Source organism: Procambarus clarkii, chromosome 49, assembly GCF_040958095.1.
Source record: "Procambarus clarkii isolate CNS0578487 chromosome 49, FALCON_Pclarkii_2.0, whole genome shotgun sequence".
NCBI lineage: Eukaryota > Metazoa > Arthropoda > Malacostraca > Decapoda > Cambaridae > Procambarus > Procambarus clarkii.
The window spans coordinates 13,209,874-13,228,474 of NC_091198.1; positions in this window are offsets into that span (position 1 = coordinate 13,209,874).

An 18,601-nucleotide genomic window follows, 5' to 3' on the forward strand; every position below is an offset into this window, starting at 1 on the left:
GGAAAGATTGTGCAGCAGGAACATGGAGGAAACAGCCGCAAGCCAACGACAGCCCCCTATGAACAATGTGTGGGAGAAAAGAACGGAGACAATTAAGGCGAGCCTAGGGAAAGTAGGTAATGCAGTTTAAAAAATGAACCCTTGTGAGGACAAGGTTCAGGACAATATGGTCAACTCGGAGGTTGGTAATCAAATATTGGAATATCTAAAAAAATTAGACAAGAGGATTGAGGCATTGGAAAAATTAGCTATGGAGGGTAGACGGGGTGAAGATGATGGTGAAACAGGACTTGAAAATTAAAGCGAAACAGGACGTGAAACTTAAAGTGAAACAGGAAGTGAAATGGAAAGTGAAACGTGCGTAGAAGAAAGTAAGGAAGAGCATAACGTATCGATGATAGAGGATAGTCAGGAAAATACACTTTTCTGATCAGGGGAAGGAAGACACCAACAGTATGGGGGCGTAAATTTTATTAGTACAAGATAAATAACTCTGCAGAGTAAAACAGGCTTCTAAGTAGGTCTTAACAAATGTATGTCGAACTGTGTCGAAATAGCTCTGGATCTCTTAAAAGACAAATTGCAGCTCATTCTAAACAAATCTGACGTTATTGCTGCCTACAGAGTAGGCAAAAAGAATCCATCAGGTCAAAACCAACGGAAAATTCGCCTGAAGCTGTCTTCCCAGTTCACGAAATCCAATCTAGTCCGGACAGCTGTAGCCCAACGGAAGGGATTATACATCAACGAGTGCTTGACTAGGAACAGACAGCACCTCCTCTACCGCCTGCGTCAAATCCGTCAAAAAAACCCAGATGCGATTCATCAGTGCTTCGTTAGAGATGGACTGATAAAGGTGAGAAAAACCGCAGAGGGCAAAATGTTCACAATTACTAAAGAAGAGAACCTCAACGCTTTCCTCTCCCAATGTGGTCTCTCTCAGCTCATTATCACTCCCAGTGAATTAACTTAATTAACCCCCTGTCAACTAGTGGGGTTAGGTTTCCTAAGTCTCATTGTTTCATTTTCTGACTTAATTTTTAACTTACTCTTAACTAGTCATTTACTGAAATTATTTAATTGAGTGCATAAATAGTTCTTCAGGTCTTATTAATTATACAGTCATAACTGAACTATTTATAGTTAATAATCATTAGCTTAAATTTGCCTATGCTTATTATTCAACTTTTCTTTGATTCCATTTATTACCTAGGTTGCCTAGCCTCGCCATGCTCCCTTACTCCATTGTACCCCTGGCTTTGCCTGCATCTCAAATTACAAATTGTTACTTACAGTGTACCTGAGAGTACTTGTAAGCAATCTACCTCATTTTTCATTTTTGCTCAATTTGTTTTTGTATTGCTTAGTCTTGTTTATATTTTTGTTTTGTATTTCTATATCTTGTGTTTTGTATAGTCCATGTTTATATGTTTTTTCGTTAATCTCATTTATTACCTAGGTTGCCTAGCCTAGCCATACTCCCTTACTCCATTGTACCCCTGTAAGCCCCTTTTGAGTTTGCTTTGTTCTGTTATTGTGTACATCTTTTTCCCTATTTTATAGCTTATTTCTACCTTGTTATTTGCCTTTCTTCCCTTGTTTTTCCTGCAATCAGCTTTTTTTATGCAGACAAGTATAGACCCTGAACTTAACCTCTTATCCACTATCTATGACAATTATCACTTTAATGATCTAAATTGCAGATATTTTGCAGCACATGATGTAAACAATGTATTAACTCATAATCACAATATCTCTGTAATCAATTTGAACGTTAGATCCCTAGGTAAACACTTCGATGATGTTAGTGCCTTGATTGAAGCTATTGACAACAAATTCTCTTTTATTATACTTACTGAAACATGGTTGAAAGAGGATACTACTCAGCTCTTTAACATGCCTAACTACTCAGCAATTCACAACTGTCGTCAACTTCAGAGAGGTGGTGGCACTGCTCTTTACTACCACCAAGAACTAACATGCTTAAAAGAAATTAGAACCAGAGACTGCTATGGGGAGTATATCTTCGCCAGCTTCAGAGTCAAGGGTGCCGAGTCTGTCCTGACTGTGGGTGCAGTTTATAGAATTCCTAACACTGATGTGTCCGAATTCAACTCAAACCTTAGAAATCTAATACTTGATAACAGACTGAACAAAAACCACCTAATTATCGCAGGGGACTTTAATATTGACCTCTGCGAGCCTGAACACCCCACTGCTGTTAGCTTCCTCAACTGTATGAATTCCTGCTTCCTCATACCCTTAATCACTAGACCTACTAGAATCACTGATAGCACTGCCACGACGCTCGATCACATCTGGACAAACATAACCTCTCCGCTTACTTCAGGTATAATCACCGATAGCACTACAGATCATTACCCCACATTTCTCTTAACTAACATTAGCAAACCACCTCTTGAGTCAAGAGTGATACGTTTTAGACTACACAATGAAACTGCTATAGACAATTTTTTAACTGCTGCTGATAATGTCAACTGGGAGTCCGAGTTAGGTAACATAGTGGACATCAACCTAGCAGTGCAATCTTTTCTTCAAAAAACTCTTAGCCTTTATAATACCCACTGTCCTATGCTTACAAAACAAGTCACAACCAAAAGGCTTAACAATCCCTGGCTTACAAAGGGAATACTTAAATCTATTAATAAAAAACATGACCTTGAGAAGAAGTATAGGTTAGGAATTGTCTCCAAAGAATTCTCAAAGAATTACTCATTATTGCTGTCTAAGATAATTAGACGAGCCAAAACTAAATACTACGAAGATAAATTTACCCAAATAAAGAGCAACATTAAACAAACTTGGAGAACAATTTCTCAAATATTGGGATCAAAGAAGTCTTTAAATAACAAACCGACTCTCCTGTCTAATAACGATGGTCAGCTTTCAGCCTCTGATTCTGCTATTGAGTTCAATAGGTTCTTCTCTTCCATTGGTTCATCCCTTGCAAATGATATTCCATCTTCCAGTACAGACATTAATGACTATCTTTCAGGTAACTATCCACAGTCTCTGTACCTAAAGCCTATTAATTCCACTGACGTCAATGAGATAATCCTTTCCCTTAAAACCAAGTCTGGTGCCCTTGAGGAGATACCAACTTTAATTTACAAAAAAGCCTCCAGATCTTTAGACCCTGCTATTGCTTTGCTCTTCAACAAGTCACTTGAACTCCAAACCTTCCCAGATATTCTAAAAAAAGCGAGAGTAACGCCTGTCCACAAATGTGGTAATCTCACAGATGTTAACAACTACAGACCTAAATCTATCCTGCCAAACTTGTCAAAAATTTTTGAAAAACTAATCTATAAGCAGCTTTACTCATATCTAGCCAAACTCAATATACTTAGCCCTTGCCAATATGGCTTCAGACCCAAAAAAAGCACTAACCGTGCACTTATTAGTATGCTTAACTCGATTCATACAGCTCTTGATAAAAATGAGTTCCCTGTTGGGTTGTTTGTGGACCTGCGTAAAGCTTTTGATACTGTCAACCACCAAAACCTTCTTCTTAAATTACATCATTATGGAGTCAGAGGACACTCCCTACAATACCTCAAATCCTACCTTACTGACAGGCTCCAATATGTTTCTGTGAATAATACAATTTCTCCCACCCTACCCATCAACATTGGTGTTCCCCAGGGCAGCATACTTGGCCCTCTCCTCTTTCTCATCTACATTAATGACCTTCCAAATGCCTCCCAACACCTCAAACCAATTCTATTTGCTGACGACACAACCTTCATTTACTCCAGTCCTGATCCCCTTGCTCTAAATGCCACAGTAAATACTGAGCTAAATAAAGTCCATCTGTGGCTAACTGCCAACAAACTCACCCTTAACATTGACAAAACCTTCTATATTCTGTTTGGCAATAAATCCTCTAATCAAATAAATCTCAAAATAAACAATACCCAAATTTGTAACAAATTAGATGGCAAATTCCTTGGCATTCTCATTGACCACAAGCTTAATTTCCAGGGACACATTCTAAACATATCAAAAAAAGTTTCAAAAACTGTGGGCATTCTTTCTAAGATCAGATATTATGTACCACGCCCTGCCCTGGTGACTCTCTATTACTCCCTTATCTATCCATATCTCAACTATGGTATTTGTGCTTGGGGCTCTACTACCCAAAATCACTTACGTCCTCTAATTACTCAACACAAAGCTGCTAATAGGACAATATCCAATTCTGGCCCCAGACATCACTCGGTACCCCTACTTAAATCTCTGAATATGTTAGACATTAAGTCACTGCACATTCTCTCATGTGTATTATACATATATAAAACGCTAAACTATAATGCCAATCCTGATCTCAAAAGCTTCATAGAAGGTTGTATCAGAACCCATGAGCATCACACCAGAAATAAATACAGTTTTGATATTCCTAGAGTACGACTTAATCAAACTAGAAATGCTCTACAAATCAAGGGGCCCAGAATGTGGAATGACCTTCCCAACCATGTTAAAGACTGTACCTCTCTCAACCAGTTTAAGTTAAAAGCGAAGCTATACCTAATAAATTTCCTGTAACCTACCTTACCCTTCTATTGTCAACCAATGTCTGTTTTTTTCTTTAAAAAGCGCTGTTTGTCGACATAATTGTATTTGTGCTGCTTTTTCATCTATGTTTTCATTTCTTGTTTTCATTCTACTCATTATGCTCAATTAGTATTAAGCTTGTCATTTAAGTTTATCATGCCCGAAACGCTTTGCGTAATAGTGGCTTTAGGCATTGTATGTACTAGCTCTACCTATAAGTCAAACAATCCTTGTAAATATTTATTGTATGTATGTACCTTACCTAAAAAAAATTGTATTGTATTGTATAACATAGCCGTGGCTAACTCAAAGTACACGAAACAACTTAAATTGTACCCCCGTAGTAAAATAAAAGTAATCTTGTAGCCTAGTAACAAACTCTAAATATATATAAATATATATAACAAACTCTAAATATATATAAAAAGTAATATATTAAATCCACATCGAAATCCCCTTTTACGTCACCTATCGCTGGGTTCATGTCTCGCTCCAAGACCGGCCCACACCCCATACCCAAGACTTTCCAATCTATTTGACCCAAAAAATTTCTTAGGCTATTAAAATCAGCTTTTCGAAAATCTGGCACTTTAACAGAATTTTCTCCTACAGATCTATTCCATTCTATGCTAAATCTGATTTCTTTGTGATCACTGTTCCCTAGCTCACTCCCTATTTCGATGTCATTAATTTGTGTTTCCCTGTTAGTTAACACTAAATCTAAAATATTATTTTCCCGCGTTGGTTCCTTAATGTGTTGCGTAAGAAAGCAATCGTCAATTAATTCTAGAAAATCTTCTGCTTCACTACTCCCTGTTTTGTTCACCAAGTTTATTCCACTAAAATTAAAGTCACCCATGACATAAATACTGTTAGATCTAGATGCTCTAGATATTTCATCCCATAGATACTTTGCTTCCATTCTGTCTAAATTTGGTGGCCTATATATAACTCCTATTATAATATTATTTGCTTTTTCGTTTAATTCTATCCAAATAGTTTCTGTGTGTGGCTCAGTTTTGATTCCCTCTTTGAGACTACATTTCAAATTGTCCCTAACATATATGGCTACTCCCCCTCCTCGTCTAATATATGTGTGAAATAGTTTAAATCCGTTTATTTGATATTCAGCTAATAGTTCTCTATTTTCTACTTTCATCCACGTTTCGGTAAGTGCAATAATATATATTTTTTTCTGTGCAGACAAGAGCATTTAATTCGTTAATTTTATTTCTTAGACTTCTACTGTTAGTGTAATATACCCTAAGTGAATTGTTATTTTGAGGCCCTTTTCTTTCCCTGATCATTTTGCCAATTCTTTTCTCCCACGAACACATACTTTTAATACCTCCTTCCTCCAAATCAATTCCCATACCACTATCTACTAACAGTTTAAACCCAAACAAACACCTCTAACCACTGGTTCGCAACAGCAACAACCCCAGCCCTGGATAGATGCACCCCATCACGAGCATACATTTCATTTCTTCCATAGAAGTGTTCCCAGTTGTCTATGAAAGATATTGCATTTGATTTGCAATATCTTTCCAGCCGGCAATTGACACCAAGTGCCCTCGACATCCATTCATTTCCCACTCCCTTTCTTGGAAGAATGCCACATATGATCAGGATTCCTCCCTTGCTCCTAACTAATTAAATGGCTGTCCTGAATCTCTGTATTAGTTCCTCACTCCTAACTCGCCCAACATCATTACCCCCTGCACTAATACAAATAATGGGTTTGTTCCCATTTCCCGTCATAATATCATTCATGTTTCCAACAATATCACCAATTCCAGCCCCCGGATAGCAAACCCTTAATCTGTTCCCCCTATCTCTGGCACAAAACGTTCTGTCTAAATACCTCACCTGGGAATCTCCCACAACCAAAATTCGCTTCGGTACCTCCTTAACTTTCTGAGCAGCCTGAAGGGCCTGTGCTCCGCCGCTCCTCGCTGATTTCCGTTCCGAGTGAACTGCAGGCTCACCACAGCATTCATCCTCCAACACGGCAAATGAATTTGCTGTCCTTAGGGCGTCTGTAGGCGGCCTTGTCAAGGTCTTCTTAAGACCCCTGTCCTTAACGACTCTCCACGATGAGGTCCCGTCAACACTGTCTCCTCCTTCGTTTCCTCCTGAAGTCTCAGCCGTCGTACCTCCTCCCGCAGGGAATCCATCTCTGCTCTCAGAGCACCAACCAGACTTACCAAATCCTTCACTAATCCTTCCATTATTGCAAAAATAATGTTAATACAATCGGAGCTCCAGCTAACACAACCTCTCACTGTGACCACACCTGACTGACTGACCTGCAAGTTATGATCTGGGAGTTATGATCTGGGATCTGGGAGTTATGATTAGTAAGAATTTAAAACAAAAGGATCAATGCATGAATGTTCGTAATAAGGCGAATAGGACACTGGGATTTATTAATCGAAGCGTTAGTAACAAGACACCTGGTGTTGTTCTTCAGCTATATCTTGCTCTGGTTAGGCCCCATTTAGACTATGCAGTTTAGTTTTGGTCGCCATACTATAGAATGGATATAAATTCACTTGAACGTGTCCAGTGTAGGATGACTAAGTTAATTCCCCAAATTAGAAATCTTTCATATGAAGAAAGATTAACAAAGCTTAAGTTGCATTCACTGGAAAGGCAAAGAGTTAGGGGTGACATGATAGAGGTTTACTAGTGGATGAATGGACATAACAAATGGGATATTAATAGGGTATTAAAAGTATCAACACAAGACAGAACACGAAACAATGGATATAAATTGGATAAGTTTAGGTTTTGGAAAGACTTGGGTAAATACTGGTTCGGTAACAGGGTTGTTGATTTGTAGAGCCAATTACCACGTAACGTGGTGGAGGTGGGGTCCCTCGATTGTTTCAAGCGTGGGTTGAACATGTTTATGAGTGGGATTGGGTGGTTATAGATAGGAGCTGCCTCGTATTGGCCAATAGGCCTTCTGCAGTTACCTTGTTCTTATGTTCATATGAAACAGCGGCCGGGAAGCCGCGCCTTCTTCCGGGCTGCACCGGGCAGGCAAGGGACAGGAGCCAGTCCATGGGCGTTAGAAAGACCCCCACATGCCCGCCACGTGCGGGCATGCCTGGCGCCGCACGACGGCGGGCCAGAACGCGCCGATAATCCACGTGGCTAAGTTCCCAAGAGAGGGCAAGAGACAGGAAGGGAGCAACCGAGAACAGCAAGCACCACAAAGGGCGGCGACCCTGGCACACGCCAGACACAGGCCGCACCAGGCCCGTCGACACAAGGCACGCCAGACACGCCTGGGCACGCCTGGGCACGCCCTGGCCGCTAGGGACAAGGCAGTAAGGACCACAGAGAGCCGAGGCCCTTAAGGACGACGTCAGGGGCAGCCGGCCCGGGGCTGCCCCGTCACCGCCAAGGGCGACGCCAGGCCGCTCGCCCTTGCCGGACCGGAGAGAGCCGGACCGGGCACGCCACGACACGCACGCTCGGGGGCAGCTCAAACCGGGGCCCCTAGGGACAGCGCCTAGGGGCAAGCAAGCTACTGAAGCCTAGCCACGTGGGAACGACGCCAGCCCACGGGCGTAAGGGAACCGGCCGCCTTCCAGGGCACAGGGCAAACCAGGGCCCCTAGGGACACGCCTAGGGGCAAGCAAGCCAGCGCAACACGGACCGCTAGGGACATGGCGTTTGGGCACATGCCAGACACTGGGGACATCCCTAACTGAACAGGGGGTCCCACACGCGGAGCGTGGTGGGGAAACACGGGCTCCTAGGGCCGGCCCTAGGGACAGAGGACCACTGAACCTGGCCTCGTGGCATCACCGCCAAGGGCGACGCCAGGCCACTCACAGAGAGCCCAACCGGGCTCGCCATGGCGTTACGCGGTAATTGGTTCCACAAATCAACAACCCTGTTACTGAACCAGTATTTACCCAAGTCTTTCCTAAATCTAAACTTATCCAATTTATACCCATTGTTTCGTGTTCTGTCTTGTGTTGATACTTTTAATACCCTATTAATATCCCCTTTGTTATGTCCATTCACCCACTTGTAAACCTCCATCTGTCACCATCTGGTCACCACTTGGTCCGGGAGACATCTCCCGTCACGCAGGGTGCAGTCGCGCCTCCACAGGTCTCCAGTATCAGCTCTTGATACTGGTAATGGCTCAAAAGAGCCACCACTTACAGGCTATTCATGCCCGTGCCACCTTTTGGGTGGCTTCATCTTCTTCTTCTTCTGTAAACCTCTATCATGTCACCCCTAACTCTTCGCCTTTTTAGTGAATGCAACTTAAGCTTTGTTAATATTTCTTCATATGAAAGATTTCTAATTTGGGGAATTAACTTAGTCATCCTACGCTGGACACGTTCAAGTGAATTTATATCCATTCTATAATATGGCGACCAAAACTGAACTGCATAATCTAAATGGGGCCTAACTAAAGCAAGATATAGCTTGAGAACCACACCAGGTGTCTTGTTACTAACGCTGCGATTAATAAATCCAAGTGTCCGATTTGCCTTATTACGAACATTTATGCATTGATCCTTTTGTTTTAAATTCTTACTAATCATAACTCCCAGATCCCTTTCGCAATCCGACTTCGCAATCTCAACACCATCTAGCTCGTATCTTGTAACTCTATCATCATTACCTAACCTCAGAACTTTACCTTTATCAGCATTAAACTGCATCTGCCAATCCTTTGACCATTTCAAAACCCTATCTAGATCAACTTGAAGTGATAGTGAGTCCTCCTCCGAATTAATTTCCCTACCGATTTTCGTATCATCGGCAAATTTGCAAATGTTGCTACTCAAACCTGAATCTAAATCATTTATATATATTATAAATAACAGAGGTCCCAGGACAGAGCCCTGAGGTACTCCACTAACAACATTATCCCACTCTGATTTAACCCCATTTATACTAACTCTCTGTTTCCTTTGGAATAGCCATGCCCTAATCCAACTTAATATAGCACCCCCAATACCATGAGCTTCTATTTTATTAATTAGTCTTTCATGTGGCACTGTATCAAAAGCTTTGCTAAAGTCAACGTACACAACATCACAATCCTTACCTCTCCTCTTTCTCATCTACATTTTTGACCTTCCAAATGCCTCCCAACACCTCAAACCAATTCTATTTGCTGACGACACAACCTTCATTTACTCCAGTCCTGACCCCCTTGCTCTAAATGCCACAGTAAATACTGAGCTAAATAAAGTCCATCTTTGGCTAACTGCCAACAAACTCACCCTTAACATTGACAAAACTTTCTATACTCTGTTAGGCAATAAATCCTCTAATCAAGTAAATCTCAAAATAAACAATACCCAAATTTGTAACAAATTAGATGCCAAATTCCTTGGCGTTCTCATTGACCACAAGCTGAATTTCCAGGGACACATTCTAAATATATCAAAAAAAGTTTCGAAAACTGTTGGCATTCTTTCTAAGATCAGATATTATGTACCACGCCCTGTCCTGGTGACTCTCTATTACTCCCTCATCTATCCATATCTCAACTATGGTATTTGTGCTTGGGGTTCTACTACCCAAAATCATTTACGTCCTCTAATTACTCAACATAAAGCTGCTATTAGGACAATATCCAACTCTGGCCCCAGACATCACTCGGTACCCCTACTCAAATCTCTGAATATGTTAGATATTAAGTCACTGCACATTCTCTCATGTGTATTATACATATATAAAACGCTGAACTGTAATGCCAATCCTGACCTCAAAAGCTTCATTGAAGGTTGTAACAGAACCCATGAGCACCACACCAGAAATAAATGCAGTTTTGATATTCCAAGAGTACGACTTAATCAAACTAGAAATGCTCTACAAATCAAGGGACCCAGAATGTGGAATGACCTTCCCAACCATGTTAAAGACTGTACCTCTCTCAACCAGTTTAAGATAAAAACGAAGCACTACCTAATAAATTCCCTGTAACCTACCTTACCCCTCTATTCTCAACCCATGTCTGTTTTTTTTTTTTTAACAACGCTGTTTGTCGACCTAATTGTATTTGTGCTGCTTTTTCAGCCATGTTCCCTCCTTTTTTATCTCTATTTTTATTTGTTCTCAACACATTTTATTCTTTATACTCAATAAGTATTAAGCTTTAGTCATTTAAGTTTTTCATGCCCGAAACGCTTTGTGTAATAGTGGCTTTAGGCATTGTATGTACTAGCCCTCTCTATAAATCCATCACTCTTTGTAAAATCTCTTGTATGTATGTACCTTACCTAAATAAACATTTATTATTTATTATTTAGAAGGTCGGCGGGGCAGGACTAGTTGCAGGTGAATCAAACAAAAGAAGGTAGTTAGTTTTTAGTTTAGTTCATTTATTATGCACCCCATACCCATCTTGTGGACGGTAGTGGAAAGATAAGAAGATAAGAAAATGTTTATTCAGGTAAAAGTTCATACATTCAAAATGAGTTATAAACATAATGATGGATTTCTAGATAGCGCTAGTACATATTATGCCTAAAGCCACTAATCCGAAATGCACAGAGTTTCGGGCAAAGGGTTACAGAAAGAAATAGGTTACAGAGGCACATGATGGGTTCAGGGATTGAACCCCACAATTCATTTAGCTAAGAAAGTTACAATCTTGATGAGCTGGTTACGAGATTCAATACACATCGTCACATCAACAATGGGCTCGTAACCTGTCCTTTTACAAATTACGTCTGAATTTTGCCGTTTGCCCGTATGGCCGAAAATGGACGTAATTTGAAAAATGAAAATATTGAAAATAAATTTGGGATTTTTTGTTCCAAAACAGTAAGATAAGGGTCCTCTGGTAAGTTAGGAGGGCAGGAAATTCTCCTAAATTTTCAAAACGCCATGAAAAACGTTAATTGACAGTGTCCACTCCTAACCTCTCCACCAGTCTCCGTCGTGTAGTGGTAAGACATTCGCCTGGCGTTCTGCGAGCGCTCTTCCATTGGGTCATCCCTTGCAAAAGATATTCCATCTTCCAGTACTGATGTTCAGGACTATCTTACAGGTAACTATCCGCAGTCTCTGTATCTAACGCCTGCAAATTCCACTGATGTTAATGAGATAATCCTTTCCCTTAGAACCAAGTCTAGTGCCCTTGAGGAGATACCAACTTTAATTTACAAAAAAGCCTCCGGATCTTTTGCTCCTGCTATTGCATTGCTCTTCAACAAGTCACTTGAACTCCAAACCTTTCCAGATATTCTAAAAAAAAAAACGAGAGTAACGCCAGTCCACAAATGTGGTGATCTCACTGATATCAACAACTACAGACCTATATCAATTCTGCCAAACTTGTCAAAAATATTTGAAAAACTAATCTACAAGCAGCTTTACTCTTATCTAGCCAAACACAATATACTTAGCTCTTGTCAATATGGCTTCAGACCTCAAAAAAGCACTAACGATGCACTTATTAGTATGATTAACTTGATACATGCAGCTCTTGATAAAAATGAGTTCCCTGTTGGGTTATTTGTGGACCTGCGTAAGGCTTTTGACACTGTCAACCACCAAAACCTTCTTCTTAAATTACATCATTATGGAGTCAGAGGTCACTCCCTGCAATACCTCAAATCTTACCTTACTGACAGGCTCCAGTATGTTTCTGTGAATAATTCAATTTCTCCCACTACATTTAATGCACAATTAACTAAGTTATCCGTCCTTAGCTGGAACATTGCAGCCCTCAAAAAAAGGTTCTCATATTTACATCACAAAGTAACAACTGAACACATCGATATTGTATGTCTCCAGGAGTGCAGAGTTCCCGCAAGATCCTCACCCCCGAAATTCCCCTCATTTGTTTCTTACAACCTCAGATCCAGTAACTCTTGCATTCTATACATCAAACAATCCCGACCCCATCAACTTCTGCCAGAAAAACAAACTGCCGGCCAGCAGTATCATGGAGTGAGGATCTATGTGGGCAACTCTGTCTTCAATGTATTTTATCTATATGCTCCAGCAGGAAAGTTAAATTATATTGATCTTCCGGCCTGCGCTCAAGCAGAGCCAGCTATCATTCTTAGTGACTACAATGCTAGACAAAAGGACATTGGTGGCTCTCGCTTCAGTAACGGTAACGGGAATCAACTGCTGTCGCTACTAAATAGTCACCAAGATGTGCAGAATGTGGGCGACCTTGAACCCACGCATATTTGTGGAGGCATTCTAGACCTCTGTGTTGGTTTCAACGTCTCTCACGTCTGGTGCACATCATCTATTGTAACAGATTTGTTGTCAGATCATCACCCTAGATTGACTACTCTATGTATAGGAAATACCATCCTGCCCGGTGGGACTTTCAAACGCAAACGGCTCAGTGTTCCTCCTGCTCGACGTGAAGACTTTGTTGCTCATGTGTCAGAGTGGTACATCACTTATGATCCCTCCACAGTCCAGACATTTAACGACGGTCTAGTACAGAGCATTCAGATGTTTGCTGACCCTTTAGGTCGGCCCCCTGCACCATCCAATAGTCGCAACGATATGAAAGATAATAAACACCATGCCTATTACAATGACCCCAAACTATGGACTTTGAAACGCAGACGAGTTGGACTTGCATATAGGGAAACACGTACGCCAGCAATGTTCAAGCTCTTTCAGAAAGCCCTAGCCAAGGCGAGGGAGCGCATGACAGAGCTCAGGCAAGATAACTGGGAAACTTTTGTTAACAGTCTCAACTCTCACACACACACCACCCTCCCCTCAGCCAGGCATGGAAGGATATTAAAAGAATTAAAGGCGATAAGATCGGCCAAGTAGCACACCCTCACCCTCTACACAGAGCAAACGAGTTAGTCGATGCTTGGGCAACCACCTCTAGCTTCAATAATCTTTCCCCAGACATACAGTTTAGATTAAATGCTGGTTATGGAGATCGAGAAAGGCTCGTTGACTTCATGCTCCACAAGGAAGATGAATGCAACTTGCCATTTACTGAGTTTGAATTACTCGCGGCCCTAAACAAAGGCAAAGCCACATCCCCCGGTGAAGATGGTATCACTTATGACATATTGCGTCTGCTCCCTTTAGTACCAGGGAATCCCCTGCTTGAGCTGTATAATATGAGCTATGTTACTGGGGAACTTCCTAACTCTTGGACCAACAGTATAATCATTCCAATTCCCAAGCCAAATCAAGAGAATGCTTTCCGCCCAATTTCCCTTACTAGCTGCATTTGCAAAACATTCGAGAGAATGGTCCTAAACCGTCTCCTCCATAGAGTAAGAACCATGCTATCCCCCCAGATATATGGCTTCATGCATGGAAGGAGTGTGCATCATTGCATCACCACATTTCTTACCCTGCACACTGAAAAGTCATATACCACCTTCCTAAATCTCAAGTCTGCCTTTGATATTGCAAATAGACATGTTATCTTGAGTGAGCTTGCAAGAATGAATATTGGTGGTCGGCTTCTTTGTTGGATCAGGGGTTACTTATCCAACAGGAAGTCATCTGTATTTTTCCAGGGGCATAGGAGTGTAGCAAGAGACTTTGAACTAGGCACCCCGCAGGGTGGTGTCCTCAGTCCTACCTTATTTAATATCTTAATAAACACGCTGTTAAACTCTGTACCGAGCAAACCCAACGTCCACATCATTAGCTATGCTGATGATATAATGATACACACCACTGGGCATGCTAACACGCAGAACACTCTTAACTCTGTATTAGACTCATGTCAGGACCTAGGTTTAGTTATCTCAGCAGAGAAAACAAAGATACTAAATCGGCGCCCACCCAGGCAGGGAGGAGCTGTTCGCAAGATGCAACTGTCTGATGGCTCCCAGCTTGACTATGTAAGCAGATTCAAATACCTTGGCCTTGAGGTGCCACTGTATGGTCCTGTTGTATTCAGACTCTGTCGTCAGTATAAAGAGAGGCTCCGAGCTCTCAAGGCTGTTGCAGGTTATCACTCAGGCTATGGTGCCAATGTCAGAATTGTCAAAATGATGTACCTTGCATACGTCAGATCTTTAGTGGATTATGCTGCACCTCTGCTTGTTTTGATGCCTGAAAGAAAGCTTGGAGGGCTTGAAAAATTGCAGAACGAAGCTTTGAGGATAATCCTTGGGTGCCCTCGTACCACAAAGATACTTAATATGAGAAAGGAACTTAATATTCCGAGCGTTGTTGATCGTGTTATTGAAATTAACTGTCAAATTGGTATAAAAATGCTGAGGCTTAACTCATCCCAATCTTTGCATAGAAGCCCTCCAGAATTTCTTTATTGAAGATCAGCATTGTTCCAAATGGATAACAAAAACTGGAACTCAACTCAGAATGTATCAGGTTCATGATTTGTACTAAGAGAAACAACAACGGCACTTTCCTGCACCGTGGGAGGTTACACCCTTTCCAGTTTTAATCCCTCCCTTTCCACCCAAGAAGCAAATTAGAGATCAGCCCAAGCTTCGTCTTGAGGCAAAGCTCAACGCCTTAAGCCATATTGATGCTCTGTCCACAGAGCATTCTCTCTCTCAAATTATATACACTGATGGTTCCCTACACCGCCCCACGGGTGCAGTTGGAAGTGCAGTTGTCCTGACAATGGGCGATGGCTTGTACTTTGAGTGGGGAGTCCGTATAAACAACTGGGCCTCTACCCTTCAGACCGAACTATTTGCCTTGATCCTTGCACTGAAATGTGTACAAGTCTCCAAACTTGATACATTAATTGTAAGTGACTCCTTATCATCCTTGACTCCTTATCATCCTTAAATGCTCTCAACTCTTTAAGACATAACTGTAACATGTTCGTGTCCGAAGCTAGACACAAATACAACAAAATTATTAAGGATGGTAACAGAGTCCATTTCATGTACTCACCTAGTTGTACTCACCTAGTTGTGTTTGCGGGGGTTGAGCTCTGGCACTTTGGTCCCGCCTCTCAACCGTCAATCAACAGGTGTACAGATTCCTGAGCCTACCGGGCTCTGTCATATCTACATTTGAAACTGTGTATGGAGTCAGCCTCCACCACATCACCCCCTAATGCATTCCATTTGTCAACCACTCTGACACTAAAAAAGTTCTTTCTAATATCTCTGTGGCTCATTTGGGCACTCAGTTTCCACCTGTGTCCCCTTGTGCGTGTTCCCCTTGTGTTAAATAGACTGTCTTTATCTACCCTATCAATTCCCTTCAGAATCTTGAATGTGATGATCATATCCCCCCTAACTCTTCTGTCTTCCAGCGAAGTGAGGTTTAATTCCCGTAGTCTCTCCTCGTAGCTCATACCTCTCAGCTCGGGTACTAGTCTGGTGGCAAACCTTTGAACCTTTTTCCAGTTTAGTCTTATCCTTGACTAGATATGTGGTCTCCATCTCATGTTGGCCTCCGAATGCATGATAGAGCTGATAAGTTAGCCAAAGAATCTGCCTTTAAAGGAGCCGTTGAGTGTAACCTTGGATTGTCAATGAGCAATCTGAGAGCAGCAGTATACCGAGAACTTCAACAAGATCTTGTAGATCTGAGGTAAAGTGAAATTGACACCAGTAATTCCATCTATCATCATACTTTCATGCAAGAGGAGCCACACATCTATGGATCATCCAATAAAATCAGCAGACTTCTAGATGTTACTACTGCTCGGCTTAGACTTGGTTACAAGTATATCTGGGAATTCTCATTATCTGCTGATGTAGACCTGACCGAATGTAAACTGTGTCAACAAAATTATTCGCACACCCTCCGTCACTATGTGATGGAGTAATTACCTAAGTGTAGTTACAGGATGAGAGCTATGCTCATGGTGTCCCGTCTTCCCAGCACTCTTTGTCATATAACGCTTTGAAACTACTGACGGTCTTGGCCTCCACCACCTTCTCCCCTAACTTGTTCCAACCGTTACCACTCTGTTTGCGAAAGTGAATTTTATTATATTTCTTCGGCATCTGTGTTTAGTTAGTTTATATCTATGACCTCTTGTTCTTAACGTTCCAGGTCTCAGGAAATCTTCCCTATCGATTTTGTCAATTCCTGTTACTATTTCATTTTTTATTTTATTTTATTTTTTGTATGTAGTGATCATTTCACCTCTTTTTCTTCTGTCTTCTAGTTTTGGCATATTTAATGCCTCTAACCTCTCCTCGTAGCTCTTGCCCTTCAGTTCTGGGAGCCACTTAGTAGCATGTCTTTGCACCTTTTCCAGTTTGTTGATGTGCTTCTTAAGATATGGGCACCACACAACCGCTGCATATTCTAGCTTTGGCCTAACAAAAGTCGTGAACAATTTCTTTAGTATATCGCCATCCATGTATTTAAAAGCAATTCTGAAGTTAGAAAGCGTGGCATAGGCTCCTCGCACAATATTCTTTATGTGGTCCTCAGGTGATAGTTTTCTATCTAGAACCACCCCTAGATCTCTTTCTTTATCAGAATTCTTTAAAGATTTCTCACATAATATATAGGTTGTGTGGGGTCTATGTTCTCCTATTCCACATTCCATAACATGGCATTTATTAACATTAAATTCCATTTGCCAAGTGGCGCTCCATGTACTTATTTTGTCCGGGTCTTCTTGAAGGGCATGACAATCATCTAAGTTTCTTATCCTTCCAATTATTTTAGCATCATCAGCAAACATGTTCATATAATTCTGTATACCAACTGGTAGATCATTTATGTAGACAATAAACATCACTGGTGCAAGAACTGAACCCTGTGGTACTCCACTTGTGACATTTCTCCAGTCCGATACATTGCCTCTGATCACAGCCCTCATTTTTCTATCAGTCAGAAATTTTTTCATCCATGTTAGAAGCGTACCTGTCACTCCTCCAATATTTTCCAGTTTCCAGAACAACCTCTTATGCGGAACTCTGTCGAAAGCCTTTTTTAGGTCCAGATAGATGCAGTCAACCCAACCATCTCTTTCCTGTAATATCTCTGTTGCTCGATCATAGAAACTGAGTAAATTCGATACACAGGATCTTCCAGATCGAAAACCATACTGTCTGTCTGATATTATATCATTTCTCTCCAGGTGTTCTACCCATTTAGATTTAATTATTTTTTCCAATATTTTGACTATTACACTTGTCAATGATACCGGTCTATAATTAAGGGGGTCTTCCCTGCTTCCACTTTTGTAGATTGGAACTATGTTAGCCTTTTTCCACACATCAGCTACAACTCCTGTAAACAGGGATGCCTGAAAAATCAGTTGAAGAAGAATGCTGAGCTCAGGTGCACATTCTCTCAGAACCCATTGTGAAACTCCATTTGGACCAACTGCTTTGTTCTTATTTAGCTCCTTGAGCATATTTTCCACTTCGTCTCTAGACACCTCTATGTGCTCTATGTTGTTCTCTGGAATTCTTATTGTATCTGGTGCCCTGAAGATTTCATTTTGTACAAACACACTTTGGAACTTTTCGTTTAATGTTTCACACATTTCCTTTTCATTTTCCGTGAATCTATTTCCCATTTTCAACCTCTGAATATTATCCTTTACCTGCAATTTGTTGTTTATGAATTTATAGAATAGACCTGGTTCTGTTTTACATTTGTCTGCAATCCCTTTTTCAAAATTTCTTTCTGCCTCTCTCCTCACTGCCGTGTAGTTGTTTCTCGCATCTTTGTATCACTGGTATGTTTGGGGGTTTGGCCTCTTCCTGTATTGATTCCATTTTTGTGTCTTTTGGTCTCTGGCCCTCTCCTACTTTCTGTTGAACCAATCCTGTTTCCTAGTTCTGCTTCTCTGTTTTGGTATAAATTATTTTGTGCCTTTATCATATATTTCACAAAACCTGACATACATCTCATTCATTTCCTTGCCTAGCAACAAGTCTGTCCAATTATACTCACTAAACAATTTTCTAAAGTTGCCATAATGTCCTCTCCTAAAGTCAGGTTTTTCAATTGCATCGACCGTCAATTGCAAGTAGCCGTCACAACTGCAAGAAAAATGACAGATTGGATAACAAGAACTTTTCACACTAGAGATGCTATACCGATGATGACACTTTTCAAAACGCTT